The sequence below is a fragment of the Periplaneta americana genome, chromosome 16, assembly GCF_040183065.1.
Source record: "Periplaneta americana isolate PAMFEO1 chromosome 16, P.americana_PAMFEO1_priV1, whole genome shotgun sequence".
Taxonomy (NCBI): Eukaryota; Metazoa; Arthropoda; class Insecta; order Blattodea; family Blattidae; genus Periplaneta; species Periplaneta americana.
In genome coordinates, this window is record NC_091132.1 from 105290887 (window position 1) to 105303134 (window position 12248).

At 34.3% G+C, this 12248-nt stretch overlaps 1 protein-coding gene across 3 annotated transcripts in view; it reads left to right on the forward strand.

The window, feature by feature from the left end:
- The first annotated feature begins 2755 nt into the window (after positions 1-2755).
- Positions 2756-12248, forward strand: part of LOC138691009 (uncharacterized) — a 68758-nt gene continuing 59265 nt past the window's right edge. For 2 of the 3 annotated variants that reach the window (XM_069812647.1, XM_069812650.1), the window contains exons 1-2: positions 2756-2879; positions 8116-8231. The gene's annotated coding sequence lies outside the window, so the exon portion shown is untranslated. Of the gene's footprint in view, positions 2880-8115; positions 8232-9582; positions 9686-12248 lie in introns of all 3 variants that reach the window. The other variant, XM_069812648.1, reaches the window with a different exon arrangement.

Here is a 12248-nt window from a genome sequence, read left to right on the forward strand (position 1 = left end):
ATTTCTCACGCCTTCTATTCTGTAGGTGAATTCATGACATTCAATAACACTTCATGAAATTGATACTAAAACTTTGTGTTGTACTAGTAGACTATATTGTAAATCTCGTCCGTATATCCGCCAACTAGACTGTGACTATAAATTAAGATTTTATACTAGTATTAAGTTTTTTTGACTTGTTCCATATTCTAGCTGTAAGCATGTATGAATACCATGGAATGTTAAATACAATACAATACAATACTAGTCAGCGATGTATGCAATGAAGGGGAGGGGGAGGAACTGACCACCCTACCCCAGTATCTCCTCGCTTAGTTGCCTCCACTGTTTCAGTCTTGGGGCTGTTATAGTCGGAGGCACCGATTTTGGCAGATGACCTCGATGACATTTCCAGTAGGCGAGCCAATATTGTTTCTGTAAGCTGCGAGAATGAGATGCGATAACATTCTGAGTCGTTCATATTTTCATAACAGCAGCTCATATCAATTATCCTTATTATGAAACACACCACGGTACAGTCCTACTCAAAGAATACCGTTAATAAATGTAAATGACTTCCGTTCGCAATGATTTTACAATACGTCTCCTACATTTTCTAAATTAAATTAATTCTTAATTAAAAGGAAAATTCTACCCTTACCAGATCAATATACAAGATTTGTCCAGTAATAATCTAGGGATCGTCTACTGGTGGTGCGACAATTGAAGTTAATAAAATTACGATTCTTCTTAATAATCAAAATATAATTTGGTTAATTGGGTAAAATTGCATGCTGCGGAAGTTAGATTTATATAAGAGTATAATAAATAGGATTGTAATGGATATTACAAGGGCAATAATTTCTTCACACGCACATTGTGAATAGAACAGAGAACAAAGCATTTCAAAATATTCGAAATCGTACAAAATATCGGAGAAACCAATTTTCCCTGCACAAATTGCACCAATTGAAAAATATAATTACCATTCACAATAAATACTGTATTTTATGGATTCTAAAAAGTTGTTTATTATTCTAGAGGTATTGGCTGATGACTATACTAAATTCCAGCACAACATTCATTCAGAATATGTAGAAATTACACTTTGGATTTTACTAAATGTATAGGCCTACTATCAAAAGGTGTTACATACCCCCTTAAATACTGTACATGTGTTACCTGTGCGATATCCGATGTTTAATTTTTTAAAATACAATTCATAGTACTGGAACTGCCATATTGAATTCGCACAAATTGTATTATTCGTAATTTTCGTCTCGAAAACCCCTAAGATATCTAATTTAATTTCTCACCCATTTTTGTCCCACTCCACCACTTTAGGGACAAAGTCGGACTAAATAATACCTTATTCGTATTCTGTGATCGCAAAGATCCCCAGATATCGACTTTCATCGAGATCGGATGACATGAGATTTCTCACTCCCTTCATCGAGATCGGATGACATGAGATTTCTCACTCCCTTCTGCCTTTTCATCAGTACCGCACCTTAGGATATGGTATTTAAAAATCTAAGAATATTTAACCAATATTGTAGAGAGTAACCTTCATTTTAAATTTTACGTCTCTAGTTAAATATAGTTCAGTGAATTTTTGAAATCGTCGACTTCTTTCTCTCTCCTCTCTGCTCGGAAGTTAAAAAAAAAAAAAAAAAAACTGAAGTTATTTCAAGGTAGCTAAGATGAAATTGAATTTTTTTACTTTCCTTATACATTTTAGAAACAATTCTGAGAGATGAGATGAATAGTCTAACCCAATTTGGTGAGTGAATCTTTGTTTTAAATTTAAAGGCTTCACGTCTGCTGGTTAAAAAAAATAAATCGGTATAATTATTTTGATCATTACTGCCTCCCATTTTCCATCCCTTAATGTTCGTATTTCGTAAAACTCAGTCTTATCTATTGACTAAGGATTAACATATTTCCATATACATATATATTTCCATATATAAAACAGATTGTATTTCCATTTCGTACAATATTCTGGTCACGAGACATAATCATATACTTTGTTTTTTCGGGATTTACTACCAAACCTATCGCTTTATTTGCTTCAAGTAAAATTTCCGTGTTTTCCCTAATCTTTTGTGGAGTTTTTCCTAACATATTCACGTCATCCGCATAGACAAAAAGCTGATGTAACCCGTTCAATTCCAAACCCTCTCTGTTATTCTGAACTTTCCTAATGGCATATTCTAGAGCGAAGTTAAAAAGTAAAGGTGATAGTGCATCTCCTTGCTTTAGCCCGCAGTGAATTGGAAAAGCATCAGATAGAAACTGGCCTATACGGACTCTGCTGTAAGTTTCATTGAGACACATTTTAATTGATCGAACAAGTATCTTGAGAATACCAAAGACACGTATAGACTACTGTAATATTTGTTTCGTTTTTGGAGGTGACTGTCCAGAGTGCACAAATACTCGGGCGTGCATGTTTACTCTTATGTCCTACCCATTCCACTGCGACAGAGATAACAGCCGATATTGCAAGCGGTGAGAACTCGCTCTCCAGATTGCATTAAGAAAATCCATCTGCCAAAATCCCTGGCGCGACCTATAACTACATATTAATTACATACAGCATAATTTCGTGCTGGTTTATCAGCCCACGACATCTACATTATCATTTCAGAAACGAATCATAATTTTTTGGAGTGGGATTAATTTTACTGCCACCTAACGTACAAATGTGTAAAACCGTAGAGATATTTCAAGACTGAGAGAGAAGTTAATTTTTCACTATTGGCGACCCTGATACAGACGAATTATGGGAACAGAAGACACGAATATGGCGAATGTAGTTTTGTGAACTTTCTAATCTTATAACAATTGTTAAATCTTATGTGTATTTTACATAGAATACATATAAATATTTTCAGGTAAATTAAAATATAGTTATGTTTATAATATTCAGTGCGTTCTCTAGCATTCTACCTATTTGCATTACAAACACGTCGGTTGTGTAGTGTGTTTAAAACATTTTAAAATTCATATAAGCCTACCTGCAATAAATGGAAGGTTTTTAACGCAAAATGTAGATGCATGGATTTCAATTTAATCTTAATCTTTTGGTAACCTTACGCAAACCGGTTACTAATTATGGCTGCTGCAAAATCGGAAGAGATGGTTACTAGCTCTATGTGATTGAAAGACTATTAGAACGACAATGTAAATATTGAGAACAACTACACCACTGATTTTTTAGAAACAGATTCTCAAGAATGACGAAAATTAAGCACTTTCTAACCTGTAAAGCAATAGAAAACTTAAAAAAACATTCTGAGAAACAATAACTAATCTTAACCTAACCCAACCCAACACCCACCGCAACATTACATACAGAATACAACAATTCAGCTGTTTGTTTTTTAAAAAGCACGTATTTGTTTTTTTTTAAGTTAATTACGATGGAAAGATATGATGTCATAGATGACTTCACAAGGTAGTTGGTATAATGGATATATACCGCCATGTTTTATATATATATATATATATATATATATATATCTGTTTTATTCATCATTTACTTCGATTATTTCTTGACTAGTACCTATAAGCTTTTGGACTTAATTTCTGTTTTCCGTATCCTGAGTACACTTTGGTGGTGTCCTCAAACCAAGTTTTCTTTGTAGTAGCAGTCTTTTTCTTACACTTACTGCATTGTAATTCGAAGGGAAAATTCACTTTTAATGATCGTTTGTGACAACTTTCAATTGTTTTTCACAGTGTACATAATGCTTTGGTTGTTCTGATGAAAGTAAGTTACATTCTCTACAAAGCTGAATACTTTTTTCTATAGTTTCTAGTGATGATATAATAATATGTATCCACATTAACGTGTGTTCTATATGTTCTCACGTTGCACAGTTTTACTACTACCAGCTTCCATACTGCACGTAGCCTATTCATGAAAGTAATGTCTGCTACTGACAGTAAGTAGGAATTTATAAGCTCTCGACCTATTTGATACAGACTCTGATTTGATAGTACGTATACTGCCATCTATTGTTTTGTTTATAGACTTTTATTATAGAAATAATTGTTATAATTCTACAGATGATTTTGACTGTTGATTTGTAATTTGTCTCCTTGGCTTAATGGCTAAGTGTTGGATAAATAGTGAGATGTAAAGGCTCCTGGATGGAATCTCTATGTCGGCAGTGCTGAATAAATAAAATGTAATGTAGCTTTTATATATATATAAAACTAGAGTAGGCTATAATTGTAGATATGTGAAAACAGAGAAGAGAAAAAAGAGAAAACGAGAAAAGAGAAAGATAGGAGGAAAGAAAAGAAAATAAGTAGAGAAGGAAGAGAGAGGAAATAAGAGAATAATTTTAGTTCAATATTCATATTTCTATAGTAGTTGTGACGTCATCTGTGGCATGTCTTTCCATCGTGTCTTTAAAATTACCGTTTTTTCTTTTAATAGTAAACTGTCCGAAAACAGGTTTGAACCTCATACCTTATAGGTGAAGGAACTAAGCTAGGAGATAATGGGGTAGGGTCGCCAGTTCCTTTCCCCTTACACGTATGCTACTTCAAAGAGTAGGCTATTTGCTTTTAAAATGGCGTTGAGCAACATAGATCTAACCAACAAAATTCACTTTCTTCCAGACTTCGAAATCTTCATACTCACCTCACTGCCACTTACAATCCATAATTTGAGTTGAAGCACCACTAACAGGACCCACAAAATTCTGCTCACCTGTAGAAAATGCTTAGGCTACAATGCGAAAAAAAAATCATAACATATTATCGTAAAATGGGTGCTGCAGAACCTGACTGCTCATAGGCCTATGTAGAATATGATATAAAAACATGAAAATTGTCAAAAATTTTAATAACTGTTTGAAATACACCATAATTTGTCATTAATATTATCTCTGCAAAAAATCGTATCTTCTCTTGTCACTAATAGTGAAATCCTACATTGTCACTAACCAATCTCCTCATCAAACCCTGCCTAATCTCGTTACTAACAGTGGATAAATATTTATACTTTTTTACAAAAATACTAGTAAAACATGAACATTTAATAAATCCTTATCAATAATCATACTCCCCTTCGAGCTCTACCTCACCTTGATACTGACAGTAAAATCTGGTAATTGAAACCTTACCTCAAATAGGGATCTAAGTGCCACAATCGTCGAAAACGAGTTATTAGTGGAATAGGAATCTACGATAGTTTCTCTATCATATGGGGACATCTGTCGATAGCTATGGCAACTACATCAGGTTGAAATTCCAAAGCCGAAGTTTGTTCGTTGTGAAAGACGGATCTAGTTGTAGTTAGTTTTTCTTAAATTTCTCAAAAGAATAGAATTGGAGCTTAGATCCCTATTCAGGGCAAGGCTTCAATTATTTACTTCTCTGCTAAATTGATAGAATTGATTTTGTTCTTCAAATTCGTCAATTTTAGGGGTTTTACAACACGTTGAAAAAGAAAAGCAGAAAACACGAAACATGAAGGTAATTATTTTTATATTTGCCACATTTATATAGTAACGATCAAGCGGCTGAGGTATGTGACAAGCTTAGTGGGTTAGTTGAGAGAATATGTATATAAGTGATCTTGTCACATTAGTAGGCTAGGTATATATCCCCTCAACTAACCCACTAACCTTGTCACATACCTCGGCTGCTTGGCTGTTCCAACATAAATTTAGCAGGGATAAGAATAATTAACTTTATGTTTCGTGTTTTCCACTTTTATTTTCTTTTTCGACATGTTGTAAAATCCCTAAAATTGGTGATTTTGAAGAACATAATTAATTCTATAAATTTTGTACAAAAGTAATAATTACCTAAAATCCTATCTATCTCCTCATCAAATCGTACCTAACCTTGTCACTGGCAGTGAAATTTTATCTTGTCATTAATCAATCTCATAAATTTATGTAGTAACTGAAGCACATTACAAAACAAACCAAAGTAGGTATTGATTCATGACGTTATAGCCAACATAATAAACTTTATACAAAAGAATATCAACACAAAAAAGTAGTTTTGTATCGTATTCTCCAGTAGACCCAAAGGGGTGGCAACACACAACCAAATGAAAACTTCCAATAAAGTCAGTTTAGGTTTACTTCTCTTAGGCCCAATTGTATAAAACTCCCTGACTAAAGATCAACTTTGATCGAAGATCGAAAAGTAAACCGAGTTCAGACACTTCTTCTATTGTATAAAACTTTTCTGCGATCAAATTACCTTGGTTCAAATGCAATCTAAGTTCACGTGAAAAGGATTTGGCAACATCGCATAAACAGGTGAAATACGTGATGCGCGGACCATGTTATACAGGTTTGTTCAGTGTTGCCAATCTAGCGATTTTAACTCTTTTTCAACAACAATTTCTTTTAACTTTTATATTGCTTAAATAGGGATTTAGTGACCTTTTTAGCACCCCATAGTGACAAAATTTAATCTTTCTTTGTTGATAATGAGAAATCTAGCGACTTTACAACTACTTTTTCGCAACTTTCCGTATTACACTCTGTTGGAGACACTGTTTTTTTTTTTTGCAATGTAAATAATGGCGGACAATAAGAAGAAGGTTGACTGTTCTCCAAGTTGTTATCATGTTATGGTGTTTGATACTGCTAAACATAATAAAGCTTTATAAAACGACAATTTTCGTTTAGTAATACAGTTAATTGAACATTTATGAATGTACCTATCATATCCATTAATAATTAATGGTTGTTATAAACATAATATAATTATAGGTTATGTTATTTGATACTGCTGAACACGATAGAGCCTTATAAAATATAAGAATGTTTGTGTATTAAGGCAAGAAATTGAAAGAAATATATATAAATGTACCTAACATATCTATTGATATTAATAATAATGGATATTTTATTTGCACAATCTGTCACTCGTATATTTCAAACAGAAAAGAAATAACTGAACTTGGATCATCTAACTTAATCGGAGAAATTTCTTCAGTCAAAGTTGACTTTAGTTTGAGACAAATTAATCTCAGATTAGACTTTATACAACACAAAATTCCAAGTTCAGCTGAAACAAGGATCAATTTAACCTCTGATCTAAGATTAAATGGTTTATACAATCGAGCCTTAAAGAAACTTCCAGAATATGCTAATTTATAATAGGTACAGTACACTCTTCTTTTAGCATATTTCTCGTAACGGGTGTTGTAATGAACTGCTAAAGTTAAATATTACTCTAACGAAAGTGTATGATCACAGACATTAAATTTCATGAAATCTCTCGAAACATCATGCTTGATACAAAAATTCAGTTCTCTTCCCTGTTCATGTCCGTACACTGAAAAACCTTCAACTCGCAACTTCCATCAACCATGATCGCTTGCTGACTAATAATTTAAAATAAATCATAAACGTTCAATTACTCATTTACTATAAGTGTCATTTAACCTCGAATACATTACAACTAACATGTAAACACCAATTAAATTACTTCAGTCACTGCTACATATATAGCAGACCTAAGTTACTTACTGTAAGAAACAACATGCAAAGAACTGTTTTAGCAAAATTCATGGTGTAGTCTTTCTCAATAGGCCTAAATACTTTTTGGGCAATAAAACAGTTTTCAATTTCATTTTTTTTTTTTTGTACTTCCAGGAAGTGGGGCAGCCAAGTGAGTGTGTTCATGACTACGAGATTTGTTAGTTACTGTGATAAAACGTTACTTGATTGAAAACAAACTTTTCCTTTCTGATATAATTAAAGCTTACGAAATATGGGGGACTGGAAGCTTGAAGTTCTGAAGATGGGTCTATATATTACTTTTCCAGTAATGCTATTTCATTACTTTAATCAGCCAGAATATTTTGAACAATGGGTAACAAAGACTAGAAGAGCTGTATTTCCACCAGATAATAAAACTCATCGGGAAGAGATCGAAGATTGCATAAGAAAAGTGCAGGAGAAAAGAGAAATGGAAATGTTGAGGATTTTAGAGTCTCAAGATCATGGAAAAGTGTGATAACATTTTGTCTCATGTTTATTTGAAGATGTTTAACCTGGGAATATAGTTGTGTTTAGAGAAATATAAAATGTACTTTGATAATAAAAATATAATTACGTGACCATCCTTTATTTCATTTGTTTTCAGAATAACCACCACACCCGATTGGCAAAGGATTCGATTCTGATTATGTGAATGAATAAATGCAGTAAGCTTGAAAGTGTTACTTCCTACTCATTGGTCCTGCACAAACTACCCTAATGGTGAATAACTGCAGTATTCAATATGCATGCATTATAAGTTACACAGTGGTTCTTAACCTGGAGTACACTGAGAGGTGTGAGATGTTTCAGAACTAGATATCTGAAAAACAATCATGTTGTTCATTAATTTGTACTCCTTAAAAGTCACTATTAGTTTTATAAAGTAAATGATTACGATAATTATAGGGGTATTTTTTGTTACTTTCGTTAACAGACGTAAAGAATATAACTTTTTAAAAAGGTCGTAGGCCTCTGTTGAAAAGGATTGAAAACAAGCATGAGTATCTAACGAGTAGATGAGTTGAGGTTCTTTAATGAGAATGGAGTCCCGTGTTTTGATTCTGTAATATAAAATTTAATGTTATTAAACTTACTTTTATATGTATTGCATTATTATTATTATTATTTATATTGTTTTTCTTGTAACACCTAAGGTACTAACATGTTTCTGCAGCATAGGATGGGTGCAGGTGAACTCTCAATCGTTAAAACACATATTTAAAATAAAAATAGAGTGACCCTTTTTCAGGGAGTATAATAGCAAATTTTGTAAATTCAGATCGCTGACAATGGGAAAGGTTAAGAACCACTGCCATAAGTGAGAGAATAAAATTCCAAATTATATCCAATAACTTATACTGGAATTGTATTTGGACATAATTCCTATATTTGAGTGGAGTAGAGCCTAAAATCTGCATAACGACTTGAGCCGTTATTGCACTCATTTATCTGCAGTTACACACACAGCAGTTATCCCTAGTACAAATTATTAGCGTGGCTTGCCTTAGTCCCTAGTTCAGTGACAAGGTTAAGTTTGTTGAGGTGGTAGTTTTCCCTTGTACAAACAATTAGGTTGGCTTGGCTTAGTCCCTAGTTCAGCGACAAAGTTGGACGGTTTTTTGAGAGGATAGTTATCCCTTGTACAAGTGATCAAATTAATTTGGCTTGGCTTAGTCCCTAGTTCTGTGATGCATACTACCCATCTGTTTTCTTTAGATCCATGAAACTTTGCTGTAATGGGATTTGAGTTGTCTCATATTCTAATTACACTAAAAGCACTCACTGTTCAATATTAACTATAGTTTAATGAACAATGAAATAAACAACACTTGAACATAATAATACAAAATTATTCAACCCTAGAAACTACATCCATTCAACCCTAGGTAGTTTCACAACCTTCTCGTAGAATCTCATCCTGATCCACCTCAGGTACTACTAGATCTAGTCTATCTACTCTCCTTACAACCCATACTTTGCAAGTATTCGACATTTTCAGTTAGAAATGTCTGTTTGTATACCCTATAACTGCTGTTGCCATTACAACCCCACTTAATTACTGCTTTTATAGTTTCATCACCACCAACACATTGTCTAAATACATCTTCTTGTGCAGCCACAAGACGTTTGATAGTATGATCAACTATCGATTGCAGATCTATTTCAGCAGAAATGTAAGTCACTTTTATACTCTCTCTTGGCAGGTAGCACTGCAGTTTCGCTTGTCTTATGATATTACATGCAGGATAAATGTCACATCCTCTTGCTTTATCTCTTTTTCTTATATTAATATATTGTTTTTTTGTTAAATTATTATCTACAATAAATGCTAAAGGCTCTTCTTTGGAGTATGGTATGGGTTTAAATGCAGGCGATTTAAAGACCCTTTTATATTTTTTGGCCCTACTGGGAGTAGTCTGCGTAATTTCCTTAATGATTACTGCCACATCCCTTTTTCCAGAAGTCCTCAAAGAAACCTCTGCAGTTAATGTAAGTTCCTCATTCATTCAGTCATTCATTTATTTTATTCCATAAATCTTACATGAGCAATGAAGCTTTAAGATGTGGAACAAGTCAAAATTTTACAATATTACAATTACAATTTTTACAATTTTTTATAGTTTTACAATTTAGTACAGTTGGGACGTTCGTTCTGTGCCGGTGAGAATCATGTGGTAGCTAGCCAGTGAGCCTACACTCTCGCGCATGCGCAGAATATGGCAAGTGGCCAGTCTCGCAGAAAGCCTTGGCTGTGTAACGTCGTCCTGCCACGTGCGTGATAATTGCTGTTTGTTAGTTTAGTTAGTTCATATTCATATTGTTTATTTATTATCGTGGCAAATTGCAGTTGTGTGTGTTTGTGTAGACTAAAATGCCTCCTATTCAGTCTAAACTTGGCACAAAAACACTGCATAGCCAAACTCAGGAAGTTGTGAACAATATACATTCTTTCATGAAGAGTGAAGCAGCTTCTGGAGACTTTTTAATACCGCTGAAAAAGGTGCAAGAACAAGTGAGTGCAGCAACTAAAGTGCCCGAAAGAACAATAAGAAAGATAATTAAAGAAAGAAAACAGTGTGAGGAAGAAGGGACCTCTTTTGGAACGCCCGGTAAAGTTCGTGTACCGAAGCGCATCACAGATGTTGATGATTTTGATAAAAGAGTTATACGACAGACAATTTATAATTTTTATATAAATGACAAAACAGTGCCCACTGTCAGTAAACTGCTACCTAAACTAAAAGATGCCATAAACTTTAACTGCGGTAGTACAAGTTTAAAGATCATTTTACGTGATATGGGGTTTAAATGGAAGAAGACAAGAAATAATAAAACGGTATTACAGGAAAGGCATGATATTCGAGAACACCGCGTATCATATTTACGCGCAATAAAGAAATACAGAGAAGAAGGTAGGCCTCTAATATACGAGGATGAAACGTATATTCATAGCACGCATACAAGACCAAAAAATTGGAGTGATGACAAAACCTCAGGTTTACTGGCGCCTATTTCGAAAGGACCTAGGCTTATTATTGTTCATGCAGGGGGTCGAGCAGGTTTTGTACCTGGCGCATTTCTGATGTTTAAATCGAACAGGAAAACTGGAGACTACCATCATGAAATGAATGCCAACAATTACCAGAAGTGGATAACGGAAAAGTTGATTCCGAATTTGCCCCCTAGATCTGTTTTTATAATAGATAACGCACCTTACCATAACGTGCAGTTGCATAAAGCTCCCTCAAGTAATTCAAAGAAAAGTGATATGCAGGACTGGCTTAGAAGAAACAATGTGCAGTTTCAGGAAAATATGCTGAAAGTGGAGCTTTATGGGCTCATTAAAACACATAAGCCACTTCATAAAACTTACGTGATTGACAATCTCTTAGCTATGAATGGACATTGTGTACTCAGATTGCCGCCGTATTCACCTGAGCTAAATCCATTGGAATTGATTTGGGCAGATATCAAGCAGTGGGTAGCCGGTCAAAACACAACTTTTAAATTAGAGCAAGTGATGAAATTGTGCCAACAACGGGTTGATGACATTAGTGTAGAAAAATGGGAAAAAGTATGTGAACATGTTGAAAAAATCGAAGATGAATATATTGAACAGGAAGGAATTATGGAAAATGTAATTGAAAGCTTCATAATTACGGGCGGAGACAGCAGTAGTGAAAGCGACGACGATGAAGATGATGATCATAACGAAAATCACGACGACAATGGTGGTGATATATCTGGTATCGAAAGTTTGTCTGATGATTAGATATATTGATTGCGTCTGTTTCTCTTCATTGCTATATAATTGAACCATGGATATCATGTTATGTTTATAATCAGTTTGTATTTATTATGATAACACGTGTGATGTGATAAGTGATACTGGACAACTGTGAGTGGAATGCGCCATTCATCGCACATCCTGGAACCAACTGCGCATGATGATGTCACTACACTCTGCAGATCCCAGCCGAGGCGGTAAGTCACGTGTTTCTATAAACTCACTCTGTTGCTCAAGTAACCAAGCACACCGGCACAGAACGACCGTCCCAACTGTAATTTTCTACAATTTTTTTAATTTTGTGCAATTTTTTACAATATTTTGGCGAGACGTGAGATGAGGTGAGGTCCGAGGATTCGCCAAAATATTACCCGGCATTTGCCTTTTGGTTTGGGGAAAACCTCGGAAAAACCCAACCAGGTAATCAAATCAAAGGGGGGTAATCTAAT